General features: G+C 49.6%; 1 protein-coding gene across 10 annotated transcripts in view; it reads right to left on the reverse strand.

The window, feature by feature from the left end:
- Window positions 1-23,373, reverse strand: part of HUWE1 (HECT, UBA and WWE domain containing E3 ubiquitin protein ligase 1) — a 1,403,674-nt gene that overhangs the window by 471,558 nt on the left and 908,743 nt on the right. The gene's annotated exons all lie outside the window — the stretch shown is intronic.

Raw genomic sequence — 23,373 nt, forward strand, 5'->3', positions numbered from 1 at the left:
GGCACATTAGGTGCCCTCCGTGCATAAACCAGTCTACATCGGTTAAGGGATACCTAGTCCCTGCTCTGGTGCAAAACTGGACAATGGAAAGGGGAGTGACTACTCCCCTGTCCATCACCACCCCAGGGGTGGTGTCCAGAGCTTCTCCAGAGGGTCCCTGGATTCTGCCATCTTGAACCAAGGTAGGCAGGGACCTCTTGGAGCATATGAGTGGCGAGGTCAGGCATGTGATGTCATAGCCCAATCCCCCTTTAAGGGCTATTCAGGGTCTCTCTCTTGGGTGGGTCTTTAGATTTGGCTTGCAAGATTCCCGCAGGACTCCTCTGCAACCTCTGCTTCTAGCCACTGGAACTGCGACTAGACCCATCAGGAACCGACAATCTGCAACATTGTTTCCACGGCTCCTGCCAGCTTCTGCAACATTTCCCCAGCTGTGCATCCTCTGAGGGCGGCAATTCTTCAGTCTGCACAAGTAGAAAGAAACCACCTCCCTTGGAGTGAAGGAGTCACTCCCATGCATCCACAGACACCTACCGCAATGACGACCGGCTGCGTAGATCTCCGCTCCTGCTGAGCTGCGCGGATCATGGGTGGTGGTGCGGAGTAGTCCTCTTGGTCCTCTCTGCCAGCTGCCAACTTTGGTGGAAGTAAGCCCTTGCTTCCCACACAGGACAGTACCCCCATGCACCATGTCTCCTGCAGCTGCTAAGGCTTGTCTGCACCTCCTCCAAGGGAACTTCAGGCTACATGCAGCTCCAGCCCTGAGTACTCCTTGCAGCGACACACACCTTCTGCGTGGTTCTCCTGCGGCCTGGATCCCTTTTTAGTGCTGCGTGGGCTCCTTCTGCAACTTCTGTGTCCCCACTCCTGTGGTAGCTGCCTTTGCTCCTGGTGGCTCTCTGAAGCTGAGGGTCCCCTGTGACTCCCCCTCCTGGGTCTTGCTGGTCCTTGCAGCACCACCTTTCCACTAAACACAAATGTACCTTTGCCAAGGCATGTTGGTAGAATTCCTGCACCGGCACACGTCTGAAATCTTCATTCTAGTGTGGGACATCTTCAGCATCCATCAGGAACTCTTCTCCAGCTCAAGGGCTGCAGTGCTGATCTGTTCTTCCTCACAATCGACCAACTCCTGCAAATACAGCTGGGTGGGTAGTAGCTCCTACTCCTCTTGGACTCCACTCGGACTCTTGGACTTGATCCCCTCTCCCCACAGGTCTTCCTTTCCAGAAATCCACTGCTGGTTTCTTGCAGTCTTGTCTGGGTGTCTTTTCATCCTTTTCTTCCTTTCGGGTTGTTTGGGGAAATTCCAGTGATTTACTCCTACTTACCTGGTGTAAGGAAATGCCTCCTTGGCATGGTTGCCCCCTGACTTTTTGCCTTTGCTGATGCTATGTTTACAATTGAAAGTGTGCTGAGGCCTGCTAACCAGGCCCCAGCGTTCTTTCCCTAACCTGTACTTTTGTATCCACAATTGGCAGACCCTGGCATCCAGATAAGTCCCTTGTAACTGGTACTTCTAGTACCAAGGGCCCTGATGCCAAGGAAGGTCTCTAAGGGCTGCAGCATGTCTTATGCCACCCTGGAGACCCCTCACTCAGCACAGACACACTGCTTGCCAGCTTGTGTGTGCTAGTGAGGACAAAACGAGTAAGTCGACATGGCACTCCCCTCAGGGTGCCATGCCAGCCTCTCACTGCCTATGCAGTATAGGTAAGACACCCCTCTAGCAGGCCTTACAGCCCTAAGGCAGGGTGCACTATACCATAGGTGAGGGTACCAGTGCATGAGCATGGTACCCCTACAGTGTCTAAACAAAACCTTAGACATTGTAAGTGCAGGGTAGCCATAAGAGTATATGGTCTGGGAGTCTGTCAAACACGAACTCCACAGCACCATAATGGCTACACTGAAAACTGGGAAGTTTGGTATCAAACTTCTCAGCACAATAAATGCACACTGATGCCAGTGTACATTTTATTGTAAAATACACCACAGAGGGCACCTTAGAGGTGCCCCCTGAAACTTAACCGACTGTCTGTGTAGGCTGACTAGTTCCAGCAGCCTGCCACACTAGAGACATGTTGCTGGCCCCATGGGGAGAGTGCCTTTGTCACTCTGAGGCCAGTAACAAAGCCTGCACTGGGTGGAGATGCTAACACCTCCCCCAGGCAGGAGCTGTAACACCTGGCGGTGAGCCTCAAAGGCTCACCCCTTTGTCACAGCCCAGCAGGGCACTCCAGCTTAGTGGAGTTGCCCGCCCCCTCCGGCCACGGCCCCCACTTTTGGCGGCAAGGCTGGAGGGAACAAAGAAAGCAACAAGGAGGAGTCACTGGCCAGTCAGGACAGCCCCTAAGGTGTCCTGAGCTGAGGTGACTCTGACTTTTAGAAATCCTCCATCTTGCAGATGGAGGATTCCCCCAATAGGGTTAGGATTGTGACCCCCTCCCCTTGGGAGGAGGCACAAAGAGGGTGTACCCACCCTCAGGGCTAGTAGCCATTGGCTACTAACCCCCCAGACCTAAACACGCCCTTAAATGAAAATGTCACTTACCCAGTGTACATCTGTTCGTGGCATCAGTCGCAGTAGATTCGCATGTTCTGCAATAGCTCGCCATCTGGTGTTGGGCCGGAGTGTTACAAGTTGTTTTTCTTCGAAGAAGTCTTTCGAGTCACGGGACCGAGTGACTCCTCCTTTTGTCTCCATTGCGCATGGGCGTCGACTCTATCCTCGATTGTTTTTCCCCGCAGAGGGTGAGGTAGGAGTTGAATTGTAGTAATAGTGCCCATGCAATGGAGTGACTAAGTATGCACCTATTGAAGGTTGAGATGATACATATATAAATAATTGAAGGTAACTTCCAAACTGCTACAGGCTCCCGGGGAGGCGGGTGGGCACATGCGAATCTACTGCGACTGATGCCACGAACAGATGTACACTGGGTAAGTGACATTTTCAGTTCGATGGCATCTGTCGCTGTAGATACGCATGTTCTGCATAGACTAGTAAGCAGTTATTTCCCCAAAAGCGGTGGATCAGCCTGTAGGAGTGGAAGTAGTCTGAAATAATGTCCTTAATACGGCTTGACCTACTGTGGCTTGTTGTGCGGATAACACGTCTACACAGTAGTGCTTGGTGAATGTGTGAGGCGTAGACCATGTGGCTGCCTTACATATTTCTTGCATTGGGATGTTTCCTAGAAAGGCCATGGTAGCACCTTTCTTTCTGGTTGAGTGTGCCCTTGGTGTAATGGGCAGCTGTCGTTTAGCTTTGAGGTAGCAGATTTGGATGCATTTAACTATCCATCTAGCTATACCTTGTTTTGAAATTGGGTTTCCTGCGTGAGGTTTTTGAAATGCAATAAAGAGTTGTTTAGTTTTTCTGATGTTTTTTGTTCTGTCAATGTAATACATTAATGCTCTTTTGACATCTAATGTATGTAGTGCCCTTTCAGCTACGGTATCTGGCTGTGGAAAGAACACTGGAAGTTCCACTGTTTGATTGAGATGGAACGGTGAAATAACCTTTGGCAAAAATTTTGGATTGGTCCTTAGGACGACTTTATTTTTGTGTAGTTGTATAAAAGGTTCCTGTATAGTAAACGCCTGAATCTCGCTTACTCTTCTTAGGGAAGTAATGGCGATGAGAAATGCCACCTTCCAGGTTAGGAACTGTATGTCGCAGGAGTGCATGGGTTCAAAAGGTGGACCCATAAGTCTAGTTAGGACAACATTTAGGTTCCATGAAGGAACAGGTAGTGTTCTTGGTGGTATAATTCTCCTAAGGCCCTCCATGAATGCTTTAATGACTGGTATTTTATATAGGGAAGTTGAATAGGTAGTTTGCAGGTATGCAGATATTGCTGCAAGGTGAATCTTAATGGAAGAGAAAGCTAGGTTAGATTTTTGTAAGTGAAGCAAGTAACCCACTACCTGTTCTGGAGTTGTGTGTAATGGTTGTATTTGATTAATATGGCAGTAGCAAACAAACCTCTTCCATTTACTTGCATAGCAGTGCCTGGTGGATGGCCTTCTTGCTTGTTTTATGACTTCCATACATTCTTGGGTAAGTTGTAAGTGCCCGAATTCTAGGATTTCAGGAGCCAGATTGCTAGATTCAGCGATGCTGGATCTGGGTGTCTGATCTTTTGGTTGTGCTGTGTCAACAGATCTGGCCTGTTGGGCAATTTGATGCAGGGTACCACTGATAGGTCTAGCAGTGTTGTGTACCAGGGTTGCCTTGCCCAAGTTGGTGCTATCAATATGAGTTTGAGTTTGCTTTGACTGAGTTTGTTTACCAGGTAAGGAAGGAGAGGGAGAGGAGGAAAAGCGTAAGCAAATATCCCTGACCAGTTCATCCATAGGGCATTGCCTTGGGATTGTTTGTGTGGGTATCTGGATGCGAAGTTTTGGCATTTTGCGTTCTCCCTTGTCGCAAACAAGTCTATCTGAGGTGTTCCCCAGAGTTTGAAATAAGTGTTCAGAATTTGGGGGTGAATTTCCCATTCGTGGACCTGTTGGTGATCTCGAGAGAGATTGTCTGCGAGTTGATTTTGTATCCCTGGTATAAACTGTGCAATTAGGCGAATTTGGTTGTGAATTGCCCAATGCCAAATTTTTTGTGCTAGCAGGCTTAACTGCGTGGAGTGCGTCCCCCCCTGCTTGTTTAGATAATACATTGTTGTCATGTTGTCTGTTTTGACGAGAATGTATTTGTGAACTATTATTGGTTGGAAAGCTTTTAGTGCTTGAAAAACTGCTAGAAGTTCTAGGTGATTGATATGCAGTCTTGTTTGATGTACGTTCCATTGTCCTTGTATGCTGTGTTGATCGAGGTGTGCTCCCCACCCTGTCATGGAAGCATCTGTTGTTATTACGTATTGTGGCACTGGGTCTTGGAAAGGCCGCCCCTTGTTTAAATTTATGTTGTTCCACCACAGAAGCGAGAGGTAAGTTTGGCGGTCTATTAACACCAGATCTAGAAGGTGACCCTGTGCTTGAGACCACTGTGATGCTAGGCATTGTTGTAAGGGCCTCATGTGCAGTCTTGCGTTTGGGACAATGGCTATGTATGATGACATCATGCCTAGGAGTTGTAATACCTTCTTTGCTTGTATCTTTTGTGTTGGATACATGCGTTGTATGATGGTGTTGAAATTTTGAATTCTTTGTGGACTTGGAGTGGCTACTCCTTTTGATGTGTCTATTATGGCTCCCAGGTATTGTTGTACCTTGCGTGGCAGAATTTTGGATTTTGTGAAATTGACGGTGAACCCTAGTTTGAAGAGGGTTTGTATGATATGATTTGTGTGATTTGAGCACTCTATTAACGAATGGGCCTTGATTAGCCAGTCGTCTAGATATGGGAACACATGTATCTGCTGCCTTCTTATGTGTGCTGCGACTACCGCTAGACATTTGGTAAAGACTCTTGGTGCGGTTGTTAATCCGAAAGGCAGTACCTTGAATTGGTAATGTATTCCTTTGAATACAAACCTTAGGTATTTCCTGTGCGATGGGTGTATTGGTATATGGAAATAAGCATCCTTGAGGTCTAAAGTTGCCATGTAGTCGTGCAGCTTTAGCAATGGCAATACTTCTTGTAGTGTGACCATGTGGAAGTGGTCTGATTTGATGAAAGTGTTCACTACTCTGAGGTCTAGGATTGGTCTCAGTGTTTTGTCCTTCTTTGGTATCAGAAAGTACAGTGAGTAAACTCCTGTGTTTATTTGTGTGTTTGGCACTAATTCGATTGCATTTTTTTGCAATAGTGCCTGCACTTCTATCTCCAGGAGATTGGAATGGTGTGTTGTTAAATTTTGTGCTTTTGGTGGTATGTTTGGAGGGAATTGTAGAAATTCTATGCAATAACCATGTTGGATAATTGCTAGAACCCAAGTGTCTGTAGTGATTTTCTCCCATGCTTTGTAATAATGACCTATTCGTCCCCCCACTGGTGTTGTGTGGAGGGGGTGAGTGACATGTGAGTCACTGTTTAGTAGTAGGGGTTTTGGGGCTTTGGAATCTTCCTCTATTTCTAGGGAATTGCCCTCCTCTATATTGTCCCCGAAAACCTCCTCTATACTGTCCCTGGTAACTGGACGGTGTGGCTTGTGAGGTGCTGGCTTGTGTGCTTTGACCCCGAAACCCCCCTCGAAAGGGCGTTTTACGGAATGTGCTGTAATTCCCTCTGCTCTGCGGGGAGTAGAGTGCGCCCATGGCTTTGGCAGTGTCCGTATCTTTTTTGAGTTTCTCAATCGCTGTGTCCACTTCTGGACCGAACAGTTCTTTTTCATTAAAAGGCATATTGAGAACTGCTTGTTGAATCTCTGGTTTAAATCCAGACGTTCGGAGCCATGCATGCCTTCTGATAGTTACAGATGTATTAATTGTCCGTGCAGCTGTATCTGCAGCGTCCATGGAGGAGCGGATCTGGTTGTTGGAGATGGCCTGTCCCTCCTCAACCACTTGTTTTGCCCTATTTTGTAAGTCCTTGGGCAGATGTTCAATGAGATGTTGCATCTCGTCCCAGTGGGCTTTGTCATAGCGCGCAAGTAGTGCCTGGGAGTTCGCGATGCGCCACTGGTTTGCAGCTTGTGCTGCGACTCTTTTACCAGCTGCATCAAACTTGCGGCTTTCTTTATCTGGGGGTGGTGCATCTCCAGATGTGTGAGAGTTGGCCCTTTTCCTAGCTGCTCCTACAACGACAGAGTCTGGTGGCAGCTGTGTAGTGATGAAAACCGGGTCCGTAGGAGGCGGCTTATACTTTTTTTCTACCCTTGGTGTGATTGCCCTACTTTTAACCGGCTCCTTAAAGATGTCTTTTGCGTGCCGGAGCATACCAGGGAGCATAGGCAGGCTTTGGTATGAGCTGTGGGTGGAGGAGAGTGTGTTGAATAAGAAATCATCCTCGACCTGTTCTGAGTGGAGGCTTACGTGGTGAAATTGTGCTGCTCTAGCCACCACCTGAGAGTACGCGGTGCTGTCTTCTGGTGGAGATGGCTTCGTAGGGTATGCCTCCGGACTGTTATCTGACACTGGGGCGTCGTATAGGTCCCATGCGTCCTGATCTTGGTCACCCTGGCTCATGGTGGTGTGAGCTGGGGAGTGTGATGGAGTTTGTGCTGGTGAAACGTCAATCACGGGCGGAGGAGAGGGTGGTGGTGTAACTCTTTTCACCACTTTTGGTTGTGGTGTTTGTTCCGTCTGGAACTCCAACCTCCTCTTTCTCCTAATGGGGGGAAGGGTGCATATTTTTCCTGTCCCCTGCTGAATGAAGATACGCTTTTGCGTATGGTCCACATCAGTTGCTTGTAGCTCTTCCTCAAACCTATGCTTCTGCATTTGGGAGGTTAGCGAGTGCTCTTCTGTATAAGAGCCTGAAGCTGGGTCGCTTGCAGTTTGTTTCGGCATCGAAACTTTGTCTGCGTGTTTTTTCGGCTCCGAGGTGACTTTTTTCCTTTTCGGGGCCGAAACCTCTCGGCGTCGATCTGTTTCGGTGCCGCTGTCTCGGCGTCGAGCCGTGTCCGCACCGGCATCACGGTGTCGAGGCTTGTCTCCAGCACTTTCTCGGTCCCGAGAAGGCTGCGTGCCGGTGTCTCGACCGGAGTCGGACGACCTCGGCACTGTTTGGGCCTTTTTCGGTGCCGACGGTCGGTCACCGAATTTATGGGTCGAGCCATGGCCTGGTGGCAGTGGCGTCCCCTGGGCCTTGTAAATGTTTCTCTGTGTGGTTTTCGACGTCTTACTCACGGTTTGTGTATCGTCGAATCCTTCGGAGTCTGAGTCTTGGATCGAGAAGGTACCTTCCTCTTCCTGTTCCTCGAACTCCCGTTGGGCTGTCGGTGCGGACGCCATCTGAAGTCTTCTGGCTCGACGGTCTCGGAGTGTTTTTCGGGACCGGAACGCACGACAGGCCTCGCAGGTGTCTTCGCTGTGCTCAGGTGACAGGCACAGGTTGCAGACCAAGTGTTGGTCTGTGTAGGGGTATTTATTGTGGCATTTGGGGCAGAAACGAAACGGGGTCCGTTCCATCGGCGTTCTTCAGCACGCGGTCGGGCCGACCAGGCCCCGACGGAGGATCGAAAAACTACCCCGAAGGGCACCGGAGCTCTTCGATCTTCGATGCGGTGTGGAATGTAAGTACGCCGATCCCGAACGCAACAATACCGACGAAAATCTTCCGAAATTAGCTAATTTTCCGTTCCGAAACTCGGAGCGACAGGAACACGTCCGAACCCGATGGCGGAAAAAAAACAATCGAGGATGGAGTCGACGCCCATGCGCAATGGAGACAAAAGGAGGAGTCACTCGGTCCCGTGACTCGAAAGACTTCTTCGAAGAAAAACAACTTGTAACACTCCGGCCCAACACCAGATGGCGAGCTATTGCAGAACATGCGTATCTACAGCGACAGATGCCATCGAACTTTAGTATTTAAGGGCTACCCTGAACCCTAGAAAATCAGATTCCTGCAACTACAAGAAGAAGGACTGCCTAGCTGAAAACCCCTGCAGAGGAAGACCAGAAGACGACAACTGCCTTGGCTCCAGAAACTCACCGGCCTGTCTCCTGCCTTCCAAAGATCCTGCTCCAGCGACGCCTTCCAAAGGGACCAGCGACCTCGACATCCTCTGAGGACTGCCCCTGCTTCGAAAAGACAAGAAACTCCCGAGGACAGCGGACCTGCTCCAAGAAAAGCTGCAACTTTGTTTCCAGCAGCTTTAAAGAACCCTGCAAGCTCCCCGCAAGAAGCGTGAGACTTGCAACACTGCACCCGGCGACCCCGACTCGGCTGGTGGCGATCCAACACCTCAGGAGGGACCCCAGGACTACTCTAAGACTGTGAGTACAAAAACCTGTCCCCCCTGAGCCCCCACAGCGCCGCCTGCAGAGGGAATCCCGAGGCTTCCACTGACCGCGACTCTGAATCCTAAGTCCCGACAACTGGGAGAGACCCTGCACCCGCAGCCCCCAGGACCTGAAGGACCGGACTTTCACTGGAGGAGTGACCCCCAGGAGTCCCTCTCCCTTGATCAAGTGGAGGTTTCCCCGAGGAACCCCCCCCTTGCCTGCCTGCAGCGCTGAAGAGATCCCTAGATCTCCCATTGACTTCCATTACAAACCCGACGCTTGTTTCTACACTGCACCCGGCCGCCCCCGCGCTGCTGAGGGTGAAATTTCTGTGTGGGCTTGTGTAAGGAAATGCCTCCTTGGCATGGTTGCCCCCTGACTTTTTGCCTTTGCTGATGCTATGTTTACAATTGAAAGTGTGCTGAGGCCTGCTAACCAGGCCCCAGCACCAGTGTTCTTTCCCTAACCTGTACTTTTGTATCCACAATTGGCAGACCCTGGCATCCAGATAAGTCCCTTGTAACTGGTACTTCTAGTACCAAGGGCCCTGATGCCAAGGAAGGTCTCTAAGGGCTGCAGCATGTCTTATGCCACCCTGGAGACCTCTCACTCAGCACAGACACACTGCTTACCAGCTTGTGTGTGCTAGTGAGAACAAAACGAGTAAGTCGACATGGCACTCCCCTCAGGGTGCCATGCCAGCCTCTCACTGCCTATGCAGTATAGGTAAGACACCCCTCTAGCAGGCCTTACAGCCCTAAGGCAGGGTGCACTATACCATAGGTGAGGGTACCAGTGCATGAGCACTGTGCCCCTACAGTGTCTAAGCAAAACCTTAGACATTGTAAGTGCAGGGTAGCCATAAGAGTATATGGTCTGGGAGTTTGTCAAACACGAACTCCACAGCACCATAATGGCTACACTGAAAACTGGGAAGTTTGGTATCAAACTTCTCAGCACAATAAATGCACACTGATGCCAGTGTACATTTTATTGTAAAATGCACCACAGAGGGCACCTTAGAGGTGCCCCCTGAAACCTATCCGACTATCTGTGTAGGCTGACTGGTCCCAGCAGCCTGCCACACTAGAGACATGTTGCTGGCCCCATGGGGAGAGTGCCTTTGTCACTCTGAGGCCAGTAACAAAGCCTGCACTGGGTGGAGATGCTAACACCTCCCCCAGGCAGGAGCTGTAACACCTGGCGGTGAGCCTCAAAGGCTCACCCCTTTGTCACAGCCCAGCAGGGCACTCCAGCTTAGTGGAGTTGCCCGCCCCCTCCGGCCACGGCCCCCACTTTTGGCGGCAAGGCTGGAGGGAACAAAGAAAGCAACAAGGAGGAGTCACTGGCCAGTCAGGACAGCCCCTAAGGTGTCCTGAGCTGAAGTGACTCTAACTTTTAGAAATCCTCCATCTTGCAGATGGAGGATTCCCCCAATAGGGTTAGGATTGTGACCCCCTCCCCTTGGGAGGAGGCACAAAGGGGGTGTACCCACCCTCAGGGCTAGTAGCCATTGGCTACTAACCCCCCAGACCTAAACACGCCCTTAAATTTAGTATTTAAGGGCTACCCTGAACCCTAGAAAATTAGATTCCTGCAACTACAAGAAGAAGGACTGCCTAGCTGAAAAACCCCTGCAGAGGAAGACCAGAAGACGACAACTGCCTTGGCTCCAGAAACTCACCGGCCTGTCTCCTGCCTTCCAAAGATCCTGCTCCAGCGACGCCTTCCAAAGGGACCAGCGACCTCGACATCCTCTGAGGACTGCCCCTGCTTCGAAAAGACAAGAAACTCCCGAGGACAGCGGACCTGCTCCAAAGAAAAGCTGCAACTTTGTTTCCAGCAGCTTTAAAAAACCCTGCAAGCTCCCCGCAAAAGGCGTGAGACTTGCAACACTGCACCCGGCGACCCCGACTCGGCTGGTGGCGATCCAACACCTCAGGAGGGACCCCAGGACTACTCTAAGACTGTGAGTACAAAAACCTGTCCCCCCTGAGCCCCCACAGCGCCGCCTGCAGAGGGAATCCCGAGGCTTCCCCTGACCGCGACTCTTTGAATCCAAAGTCCCGACACCTGGGAGAGACCCTGCACCCGCAGCCCCCAGGACCTGAAGGACCGGACTTTCACTGGAGGAGTGACCCCCAGGAGTCCCTCTCCCTTGCCCAAGTGGAGGTTTCCCCGAGGAACCCCCCCCTTGCCTGCCTGCAGCGCTGAAGAGATCCCTAGATCTCCCATTGACTTCCATTACAAACCCGACGCTTGTTTCTACACTGCACCCGGCCGCCCCCGCGCTGCTGAGGGTGAAATTTCTGTGTGGGCTTGTGTCCCCCCCGGTGCCCTACAAAACCCCCCTGGTCTGCCCTCCGAAGACGCGGGTACTTACCTGCAAGCAGACCGGAACCGGGGCACCCCCTTCTCTCCATTCTAGCCTATGTGTTTTGGGCACCACTTTGAACTCTGCACCTGACCGGCCCTGAGCTGCTGGTGTGGTGACTTTGGGGTTGCTCTGAACCCCCAACGGTGGGCTACCTTGGACCAAGAACTGAACCCTGTAAGTGTCTTACTTACCTGGTAAAACTAACAAATACTTACCTCCCCTAGGAACTGTGAAAATTGCACTAAGTGTCCACTTTTAAAACAGCTATTTGTGAATAACTTGAAAAGTATACATGCAATTTTGATGATTTGAAGTTCCTAAAGTACTTACCTGCAATACCTTTCGAATGAGCTATTACATGTAGGATTTGAACCTGTGGTTCTTAAAATAAACTAAGAAAAGATATTTTTCTATATAAAAACCTATTGGCTGGATTTGTCTCTGAGTGTGTGTACCTCATTTATTGTCTATGTGTATGTACAACAAATGCTTAACACTACTCCTTGGATAAGCCTACTGCTCGACCACACTACCACAAAATAGAGCATTAGTATTATCTATTTTTACCACTATTTTACCTCTAAGGGGAACCCTTGGACTCTGTGCATGCTATTCCTTACTTTGAAATAGCACATACAGAGCCAACTTCCTACATTGGTGGATCAGCGGTGGGGTACAAGACTTTGCATTTGCTGGACTACTCAGCCAATACCTGATCACACGACAAATTCCAAAATTGTCATTAGAAATTGATTTTTGCAATTTGAAAAGTTTTCTAAATTCTTAAAAGACCTGCTAGGGCCTTGTGTTAGATCCTGTTTAGCATTTCTTTTAGAGTTTAAAAGTTTGTAAAAGTTTGAATTAGATTCTAGAACCAGTTGTAGATTCTTAAAAAGTATTCCAACTTTTAGAAGCATAATGTCTAGCACAGATGTGAATGTGGTGGAACTCGACACCACACCTTACCTCCATCTACAGATGAGAGAGCTAAGGTCACTCTGTAAACTAAAGAAAATAGCAATGGGCCCCAAACCTACCAAAGTACAACTCCAGGAGCTTTTGGCAGAGTTTGAAAAGGCCAACCCCTCTGAGGATGGCAACTCAGAGGATGAAGATAGTGACTTGGAGGGAAATTCCCCCCCTCCAGTCCTACTTAGGGAGAGCAGGGCTTCTCAAGCCCTGACTCCACAAATAATAGTCAGAGATACTGGTTCCCTCACAGGAGGGACCAACAACTCTGAGATCACTGAGGATAACTCCAGTGAAGAGGACATCCAGTTAGCCAGGATGGCCAAAAGATTGGCTTTGGAAAGACAGATCCTAGCCATAGAGAGGGAAAGACAAGAGATGGGCCTAGGACCCATCAATGGTGGCAGCAACATAAATAGGGTCAGAGATTCTCCTGACATGTTGAAAATCCCCAAAGGGATTGTAACAAAATATGAAGATGGTGATGACATCACCAAATGGTTCACAGCTTTTGAGAGGGCTTGTGTAACCAGAAAAGTGAACAGATCTCACTGGGGTGCTCTCCTTTGGGAAATGTTCACAGGAAAGTGTAGGGATAGACTCCTCACACTCTCTGGACAAGATGCAGAATCTTATGACCTCATGAAGGGTACCCTGATTGAGGGCTTTGGATTCTCCACTGAGGAGTACAGGATTAGGTTCAGGGGGGCTCAAAAATCCTCGAGCCAGACCTGGGTTGACTTTGTTGACTACTCAGTGAAAACACTAGATGGTTGGATTCAAGGCAGTGGTGTAAGTAATTATGATGGGCTGTACAATTTATTTGTGAAAGAACACCTGTTAAGTAATTGTTTCAATGATAAACTGCATCAGCATCTGGTAGACCTAGGACCAATTTCTCCCCAAGAATTGGGAAAGAAGGCGGACCATTGGGTCAAGACAAGGGTGTCCAAGACTTCAACAGGGGGTGACCAAAAGAAAGGGGTCACAAAGACTCCCCAGGGGAAGAGTGATGAGACAACCAAAACTAAAAATAGTAAAGAGTCTTCTACAGGCCCCCAAAAACCTGCACAGGAGGGTGGGCCCAGAGCCTCTTCACAAAACAATGGGTACAAGGGTAAAAACTTTGATCCCAAAAAGGCCTGGTGTCATAGCTGTAAACAGCATGGACACCAAACTGGAGACAAGGCCTGTCCCAAGAAAGGTTCCACTCCAAACTCCCATCCAGGTAACACTGGTATGGCTAGTCTCCAAGTGGGATCAACAGTGTGCCCAGAGCAAATCAGGGTCCACACTGAAGCTACTCTAGTTTCTGAGGGTGGGGTGGATTTAGCCACACTAGCTGTCTGGCCGCCTAACATGCAAAAATACAGACAGCAACTCTTAATTAATGGGACTAGAATAGAGGGCCTGAGGGATACAGGTGCCAGTGTCACCATGGTGACAGAGAAACTGGTTTCCCCTGGCCAATACCTGACTGGAAAAACTTACACAGTCACCAACGCTGACAATCAGAGAAAAGTACATCCCATGGCAATGGTTACTTTAGAATGGGGAGGGGTCAATGGCCTGAAACAGGTGGTGGTCTCCTCAAATATCCCAGTGGACTGTCTGCTTGGAAATGACCTGGAGTCCTCAGCATGGGCTGAGGTAGAGCTAAAAACCCATGCAGCAATGCTGGGTATCCCTGAACTGGTGTGTGTGAAAACAAGAGCACAATGCAAGGCACAGGGTGAAAAAGTAGAGCTGGAGTCTGGAAAAATGGCCCAGCCTACCAAGAGAACAGGAAAGTCAGTTGGGAAACCAACTGCAACACAGCAAAAGAAAGGGAACCTCTCTTCTCAGGAAGAAGTTCTGCCCTCTGAGGGAACTGAGCCTTTGGAGCTTGAACCTTATCAGGTTGAGCTCTTAGGCCCAGGGGGACCCTCAAGGGAAGAGCTGTGTAAGGGACAAGAAACCTGTCCCTCTCTTGAAGGCCTTAGGCAGCAAGCTGCTGAAGAGTCCAAAGGCAAGAAAAATGGAACACATAGGGTCTATTGGGAAGATGGGCTCCTGTACACTGAGGCCAGAGACCCCAAACCTGGTGCCACTAGGAGAGTGGTAGTGCCTCAGCTGTTCAGAGAGTTCATCCTAACATTGGCCCATGACATTCCCCTTGCTGGACATTTGGGACAAACCAAGACGTGGGAGAGGTTAGTCAACCACTTCTACTGGCCCAATATGTCCAACATGGTTAAGGAGTTTTGCCTCTCCTGCCCCACCTGTCAAGCCAGTGGTAAGACAGGTGGGCATCCAAAGGCCCCCCTCATTCCACTTCCAGTGGTGGGGGTTCCCTTTGAAAGAGTGGGTGTGGACATAGTTGGTCCACTGGAACCTCCCACAGCCTCAGGAAATATGTATATCCTGGTAGTAGTGGATCATGCTACCAGGTATCCTGAAGCTATTCCCCTTAGGTCGACTACTGCCCCTGCAGTAGCCAAGGCCCTCATTGGTATCTTTACCAGAGTGGGTTTCCCTAAGGAGGTGGTGTCTGACAGAGGTACCAACTTCATGTCAGCATACCTAAAGCACATGTGGAATGAGTGTGGGGTGACTTATAAATTCACTACACCATACCATCCACAAACTAATGGCTTAGTTGAGAGATTCAACAAGACATTAAAGGGCATGATCATGGGGCTCCCAGAAAAACTCAAAAGGAGATGGGATGTCCTCTTGCCATGCCTGCTTTTCGCTTACAGAGAGGTGCCACAGAAGGGAGTAGGATTCTCACCCTTTGAACTTCTGTTTGGTCATCCTGTAAGGGGACCACTTGCCCTTGTTAAAGAAGGCTGGGAGAGACCTCTCCATGAGCCTAAACAGGACATAGTGGACTATGTACTTGGCCTTCGCTCTAGAATGGCAGAGTACATGGAAAAGGCAACCAAAAACCTTGAGGCCAGCCAACAGCTCCAGAAGTTTTGGTATGACCAAAAGGCTGCACTGGTTGAGTTCCAACCAGGGCAGAAAGTCTGGGTTCTGGAGCCTGTGGCTCCCAGGGCACTCCAGGACAAATGGAGTGGCCCTTACCCAGTACTAGAGAGGAAGAGTCAGGTCACCTACTTGGTGGACCTGGGCACAAGCAGGAGCCCCAAGAGGGTGATCCATGTAAACCGCCTTAAGCTCTTCCACGACAGGGCTGATGTCAATCTGTTGATGGTAACAGATGAGGATCAGGAGGCAGAGAGTGAACCTCTCCCTGATCTTCTGTCATCAGACCCAAAAGATGGTACAGTAGATGGAGTGATCTACTCAGACACCCTCTCTGGCCAACAGCAAGCTGATTGTAGGAGAGTCCTACAACAGTTTCCTGAACTCTTCTCCTTAACCCCTGGTCAGACACACCTGTGTACCCATGATGTGGACACAGGAGACAGCATGCCTGTCAAGAACAAAATCTTTAGACAGTCTGACCATGTTAAGGAAAGCATCAAGGTGGAAGTCCACAAGATGCTGGAATTGGGAGTGATTGAGCGCTCTGACAGCCCCTGGGCTAGCCCAGTGGTCTTAGTCCCCAAACCTCACACCAAAGATGGAAAGAAAGAGATGAGGTTTTGTGTGGACTACAGAGGGCTCAATTCTGTCACCAAGACAGACGCTCATCCAATTCCAAGAGCTGATGAGCTCATAGACAAATTAGGTGCTGCCAAATTCCTAAGTACCTTTGACTTGACAGCAGGGTACTGGCAAATAAAAATGGCACCTGGAGCAAAAGAGAAAACAGCATTCTCCACACCTGATGGGCATTATCAGTTTACTGTTATGCCCTTTGGTTTAAAGAATGCCCCTGCCACCTTCCAAAGGTTGGTGAATCAAGTCCTTGCTGGCTTGGAGTCCTTTAGCACAGCTTATCTTGATGATATTGCTGTCTTTAGCTCCACCTGGCAGGATCACCTGGTCCACCTGAAGAAGGTTTTGAAGGCTCTGCAATCTGCAGGCCTCTCTATCAAGGCATCCAAATGCCAGATAGGGCAGGGAACTGTGGTTTACTTGGGCCACCTTGTAGGTGGAGGCCAAGTTCAGCCACTCCAACCCAAGATCCAGACCATTCTGGACTGGGTAGCTCCAAAAACCCAGACTCAAGTCAGGGCATTCCTTGGCTTGACTGGGTATTACAGGAGGTTTGTGAAGGGATATGGATCCATTGTGACAGCCCTCACTGAACTCACCTCCAAGAAAATGCCCAAGAAAATAAACTGGACTGTGGAATGCCAACAGGCCTTTGACACCCTGAAACAGGCAATGTGCTCAGCACCAGTTCTCAAAGCTCCAGATTATTCTAAGCAGTTCATTGTGCAGACTGATGCCTCTGAACATGGGATAGGGGCAGTTTTGTCCCAAACAAATGATGATGGCCTTGACCAGCCTGTTGCTTTCATTAGCAGGAGGTTACTCCCCAGGGAGCAGCGTTGGAGTGCCATTGAGAGGGAGGCCTTTGCTGTGGTTTGGTCCCTGAAGAAGCTGAGACCATACCTCTTTGGGACTCACTTCCTAGTTCAAACTGACCACAGACCTCTCAAATGGCTGATGCAAATGAAAGGTGAAAATCCTAAACTGTTGAGGTGGTCCATCTCCCTACAGGGAATGGACTTTATAGTGGAACACAGACCTGGGACTGCCCATGCCAATGCAGATGGCCTTTCCAGGTTCTTCCACTTAGAAAATGAAGACTCTCTTGGGAAAGGTTAGTCTCATCCTCTTTCGTTTGGGGGGGGGTTGTGTAAGGAAATGCCTCCATGGCATGGTTGCCCCCTGACTTTTTGCCTTTGCTGATGCTATGTTTACAATTGAAAGTGTGCTGAGGCCTGCTAACCAGGCCCCAGCACCAGTGTTCTTTCCCTAACCTGTACTTTTGTATCCACAATTGGCAGACCCTGGCATCCAGATAAGTCCCTTGTAACTGGTACTTCTAGTACCAAGGGCCCTGATGCCAAGGAAGGTCTCTAAGGGCTGCAGCATGTCTTATGCCACCCTGGAGACCTCTCACTCAGCACAGACACACTGCTTACCAGCTTGTGTGTGCTAGTGAGAACAAAACGAGTAAGTCGACATGGCACTCCCCTCAGGGTGCCATGCCAGCCTCTCACTGCCTATGCAGTATAGGTAAGACACCCCTCTAGCAGGCCTTACAGCCCTAAGGCAGGGTGCACTATACCATAGGTGAGGGTACCAGTGCATGAGCATGGTACCCCTACAGTGTCTAAACAAAACCTTAGACATTGTAAGTGCAGGGTAGCCATAAGAGTATATGGTCTGGGAGTCTGTCAAACACGAACTCCACAGCACCATAATGGCTACACTGAAAACTGGGAAGTTTGGTATCAAACTTCTCAGCACAATAAATGCACACTGATGCCAGTGTACATTTTATTGTAAAATGCACCACAGAGGGCACCTTAGAGGTGCCCCCTGAAACCTATCCGACTATCTGTGTAGGCTGACTGGTCCCAGCAGCCTGCCACACTAGAGACATGTTGCTGGCCCCATGGGGAGAGTGCCTTTGTCACTCTGAGGCCAGTAACAAAGCCTGCACTGGGTGGAGATGCTAACACCTCCCCCAGGCAGGAGCTGTAACACCTGGCGGTGAGCCTCAAAGGCTCACCCCTTTGTCACAGCCCAGCAGGGCACTCCAGCTTAGTGGAGTTGCCCGCCCCCTCCGGCCACGGCCCCCACTTTTGGCGGCAAGGCTGGAGGGAACAAAGAAAGCAACAAGGAGGAGTCACTGGCCAGTCAGGACAGCCCCTAAGGTGTCCTGAGCTGAAGTGACTAACTTTTAGAAATCCTCCATCTTGCAGATGGAGGATTCCCCCAATAGGGTTAGGATTGTGACCCCCTCCCCTTGGGAGGAGGCACAAAGGGGGTGTACCCACCCTCAGGGCTAGTAGCCATTGGCTACTAACCCCCCAGACCTAAACACGCCCTTAAATTTAGTATTTAAGGGCTACCCTGAACCCTAGAAAATTAGATTCCTGCAACTACAAGAAGAAGGACTGCCTAGCTGAAAAACCCCTGCAGAGGAAGACCAGAAGACGACAACTGCCTTGGCTCCAGAAACTCACCGGCCTGTCTCCTGCCTTCCAAAGATCCTGCTCCAGCGACGCCTTCCAAAGGGACCAGCGACCTCGACATCCTCTGAGGACTGCCCCTGCTTCGAAAAGACAAGAAACTCCCGAGGACAGCGGACCTGCTCCAAAGAAAAGCTGCAACTTTGTTTCCAGCAGCTTTAAAAAACCCTGCAAGCTCCCCGCAAAAGGCGTGAGACTTGCAACACTGCACCCGGCGACCCCGACTCGGCTGGTGGCGATCCAACACCTCAGGAGGGACCCCAGGACTACTCTAAGACTGTGAGTACAAAAACCTGTCCCCCCTGAGCCCCCACAGCGCCGCCTGCAGAGGGAATCCCGAGGCTTCCCCTGACCGCGACTCTTTGAATCCAAAGTCCCGACACCTGGGAGAGACCCTGCACCCGCAGCCCCCAGGACCTGAAGGACCGGACTTTCACTGGAGGAGTGACCCCCAGGAGTCCCTCTCCCTTGCCCAAGTGGAGGTTTCCCCGAGGAACCCCCCCCTTGCCTGCCTGCAGCGCTGAAGAGATCCCTAGATCTCCCATTGACTTCCATTACAAACCCGACGCTTGTTTCTACACTGCACCCGGCCGCCCCCGTGCTGCTGAGGGTGAAATTTCTGTGTGGGCTTGTGTCCCCCCCGGTGCCCTACAAAACCCCCCTGGTCTGCCCTCCGAAGACGCGGGTACTTACCTGCAAGCAGACCGGAACCGGGGCACCCCCTTCTCTCCATTCTAGCCTATGTGTTTTGGGCACCACTTTGAACTCTGCACCTGACCGGCCCTGAGCTGCTGGTGTGGTGACTTTGGGGTTGCTCTGAACCCCCAACGGTGGGCTACCTTGGACCAAGAACTGAACCCTGTAAGTGTCTTACTTACCTGGTAAAACTAACAAATACTTACCTCCCCTAGGAACTGTGAAAATTGCACTAAGTGTCCACTTTTAAAACAGCTATTTGTGAATAACTTGAAAAGTATACATGCAATTTTGATGATTTGAAGTTCCTAAAGTACTTACCTGCAATACCTTTCGAATGAGCTATTACATGTAGGATTTGAACCTGTGGTTCTTAAAATAAACTAAGAAAATATATTTTTCTATATAAAAACCTATTGGCTGGATTTGTCTCTGAGTGTGTGTACCTCATTTATTGTCTATGTGTATGTACAACAAATGCTTAACACTACTCCTTGGATAAGCCTACTGCTCGACCACACTACCACAAAATAGAGCATTAGTATTATCTATTTTTACCACTATTTTACCTCTAAGGGGAACCCTTGGACTCTGTGCATGCTATTCCTTACTTTGAAATAGCACATACAGAGCCAACTTCCTACAGCTTGTGTCCCCCCCGGTGCCCTACAAAACCCCCCTGGTCTGCCCTCCGAAGACGCGGGTACTTACCTGCAAGCAGACCGGAACCGGGGCACCCCCTTCTCTTCATTCTAGCCTATGTGTTTTGGGCACCACTTTGAACTCTGCACCTGACCGGCCCTGAGCTGCTGGTGTGGTGACTTTGGGGTTGCTCTGAACCCCCAACGGTGGGCTACCTTGGACCAAGAACTAAGCCCTGTAAGTGTCTTACTTACCTGGTTAACCTAACAAATACTTACCTCCCCTAGGAACTGTGAAAATTGCACTGTGTCCACTTTTAAAACAGCTATTTGTGAATAACTTGAAAAGTATACATGCAATTTTGATGATTTGAAGTTCCTAAAGTACTTACCTGCAATACCCTTCGAATGAGATATTACATGTAGAATTTGAACCTGTGGTTCTTAAAATAAACTAAGAAAAGATATTTTTCTATATAAAAACCTATTGGCTGGATTTGTCTCTGAGTGTGTGTACCTCATTTATTGTCTATGTGTATGTACAACAAATGCTTAACACTACTCCTTGGATAAGCCTACTGCTCGACCACACTACCACAAAATAGAGCATTAGTATTATCTATTTTTACCACTATTTTACCTCTAAGGGGAACCCTTGGACTCTGTGCATGCTATTCCTTACTTTGAAATAGCACATACAGAGCCAACTTCCTACACCTGGTCGCTGGTGGGTACCATGTTACTCACCTTTGTGGTTTTCTAGTACTCCCAGCTCCCCTCTGCACATTTCACTTACCTAGGTGGGGGTCCTGTGTTCGCATTCCATTTTTTTTAGTATATGGTTTGGGCTCCCCCTAGGGTCACTGTAAGGAAATGCCTCCTTGGCATGGTTACCCTGTGACACTTTGCCTTTTCTGATGCTAAGTGTTGATTGAAAGTGTGCTGGGACCCTGCTAACCAGACCCCAGCACCAGTGTTCTTTTCCTAAACTGTACCTTTGCTTCCACAATTGGCACAGCCCTGGCACTCAGATAAGTCCCTTGTAACTGGTACCTCTGGTAGCAAGGGCCCTGATGCCAGGGAAGGTCTCCAAGGGCTGTAGCATGTCTTATGCCACCCTGGGGACCCCTCACTCAGCACATGCACACTGCCTCACAGCTTGTGTGTGCTGGTGGGGAGAAAATTACTAAGTTGACATGGCACTCCCCTCAGTGCCATGCCAACCTCACACTGAAAACCTTAGACATTGTAATTGCAGGGCAGCCATAAGAGTATATGGTCTGGGAGTCTGTCATGCACGAACTCCATAGCACCATAATGGCTACACTGAAAACTGGGAAGTTTGTTATCAAACTTCTCAGCACAATAAATGCACACTGATGCCAGTGTACATTCTATTGTAACATACTCCCCAGAGGGCACCTTAGAGGTGCCCCCTGAAACCTTAACCGACTATCCGTGTAGGCTGACTAGTTTTAGCAGCCTGCCACACACAAGACATGTTGCTGGCCACATGGGGAGAGTGCCTTTGTCACTCCGTGGCTAGTAAAGCCTGTACTGGGTGGAGGTGCTTCACACCTCCCCCTGCAGGAACTGTAACACCTGGCGGTGAGCCTCAAAGGCTCACCCCCTTTGTTACAGCACCCCAGGGCATTCCAGCTAGTGGAGTTGCCCGCCCCCTCCGGCCACGGCCCCACTTTTGGCGGCAAGGCCGGAGGAGATAATGAGAGAAACAAGGAGGAGTCCCTGGCCAGTCAGGACAGCCCCTAAGGCATCATGAGCTGAGGTGACTGACATTTAGAAATCCTCCATCTTGCAGATGGAGGATTCCCCCAATAGGGATAGGAATGTGCCCCCCTCCCCTCAGGGAGGAGGCACAAAGAGGGAGGACCCACCCTCAGGACTAGTAGCCATTGGCTACTAACCCCCCAGACCTAAACACCCCCCTAAATTCAGTATTTAGGGGCTCCCCAGAACCTAGGAACTCAGATTCCTGCAACCTAAGAAGAAGAGGACTGTTAAGCTGAAAAACCCTGCAGAGAAGACAGACACCAACTGCTTTGGCCCCAGCTCTACCGGCCTGTCTCCCCACTTCTAAAGACACTGCTCCAGCGATGCTTTCCATAGGGACCAGCGACCTCTGAAGTCTCAGAGGACTGCCCTGCATCTAGAAGGACCAAGAACTCCCGACGACAGCGGCTCTGTTCACCAAAGACTGCAACTTTGAAACAAAGAAGCAACTTTGAAACAACTTGCGTTTCCCGCCGGAAGCGTAAGACTTGGCACACTGCACCAGACGCCCCCGGCTCGACTTGTGGATAACAATCACTTCAGGGAGGACTCCCCGGCGACTGCGAGACCGTGAGTAGCCAGAGTTGCCCCCCCTGAGCCTCCACAGCGACGCCTGCTGAGGGAATCCCGAGGCTCCCCCTGACCGCGACTGCCTGCTTCTAAGAACCCGACGTCTGGTAGGGACACAGCACCCGCAGCCCCCAGGACAGGAAGGATCCAAACTCCAGTGCAGGAGTGACCCCCAGGAGGCCCTCTCCCTTGCCCAAGTGGTGGCTACCCCGAGGAGCCCCCCCCCTTGCCTGCATCGCTGAAGAGACCCCTTGGTCTCCCATTGCTTTGTATTGTGAACCCGATGCTTGTTTGCACACTGCACCCGGCCGCCCCCGTGCCGCTGAGGGTGTACTTTCTGTGCTGACTGGTGTCCCCACCCGGTGCCCTACAAAACCCCCCTGGTCTGCCCTCCGAAGACGCGGGTACTTACCTGCTGGCAGACTGGAACTGGGGCACCCCCTTCTCCATTGAAGCCTATGTGTTTTGGGCACCACTTTGACCTCTGTACCTGACCGGCTCTGAGCTGCTGGTGTGGTAACTTTGGGGTTGCTCTGAACCCCCAACCTTGGACCAAAAACTGAAACCTGTAAGTGACTTACTTACCTGTTAAAACTAACATTACTTTACCTCCCCCAGGAACTGTGAAAATTGCACTAAGTGTCCACTTTTAAAACAGCTTATTGTGTTTTATGTAAAAAGTATACATGCTAATGTAATGATTCAAAGTTCCTAGAGTACTTACCTGCAATACCTTTCAAATGAGATATTACATGTAGAATTTGAACCTGTGGTTCTTAAAATAAACTAAGAAAATATATTTTTCTATAACAAAACCTATTGGCCTGGATTTGTCTCTGAGTGTGTGTTCCTCATTTATTGCCTGTGTGTATGTACAACAAATGCTTAACACTACTCCTTTGATAAGCCTAGTGCTCGACCACACTACCACAAAATAGAGCATTAGTATTATCTCTTTTTGCCACCATCTTACCTCTAAGGGGAACCCTTGGACTCTGTGCATACTATTCCTTACTTTGAAATAGTGCATACAGAGCCAACTCCCTACATGTGTTCATTACTGTTTTCATTCAAAGTTCTATATTTACCTATGCCAAGTACCTTACAATTTATGTACTTACTTGATATCGGAATCTTATGGGTCTAAAACAAATTAAGAAAATAATAGTTTTCTATATAAAAATCTATTGGCCTGGAGTTAAGTCTGAGTGTGTGTTCTCATTTACTGCCTTTATGCTTAACACTACCCTCTGATAAGCCTACTGCTCGACCACACTACCACAAATAGAGCATTAGTATTATCTATTATTGCCTCTGTCAAGCCTCTTGGGGAACCCCTGGGCTCTGTGTGCTCTCTCTCACTTTGAGATAT

Source organism: Pleurodeles waltl, chromosome 10, assembly GCF_031143425.1.
Source record: "Pleurodeles waltl isolate 20211129_DDA chromosome 10, aPleWal1.hap1.20221129, whole genome shotgun sequence".
Lineage (NCBI taxonomy): Eukaryota > Metazoa > Chordata > Amphibia > Caudata > Salamandridae > Pleurodeles > Pleurodeles waltl.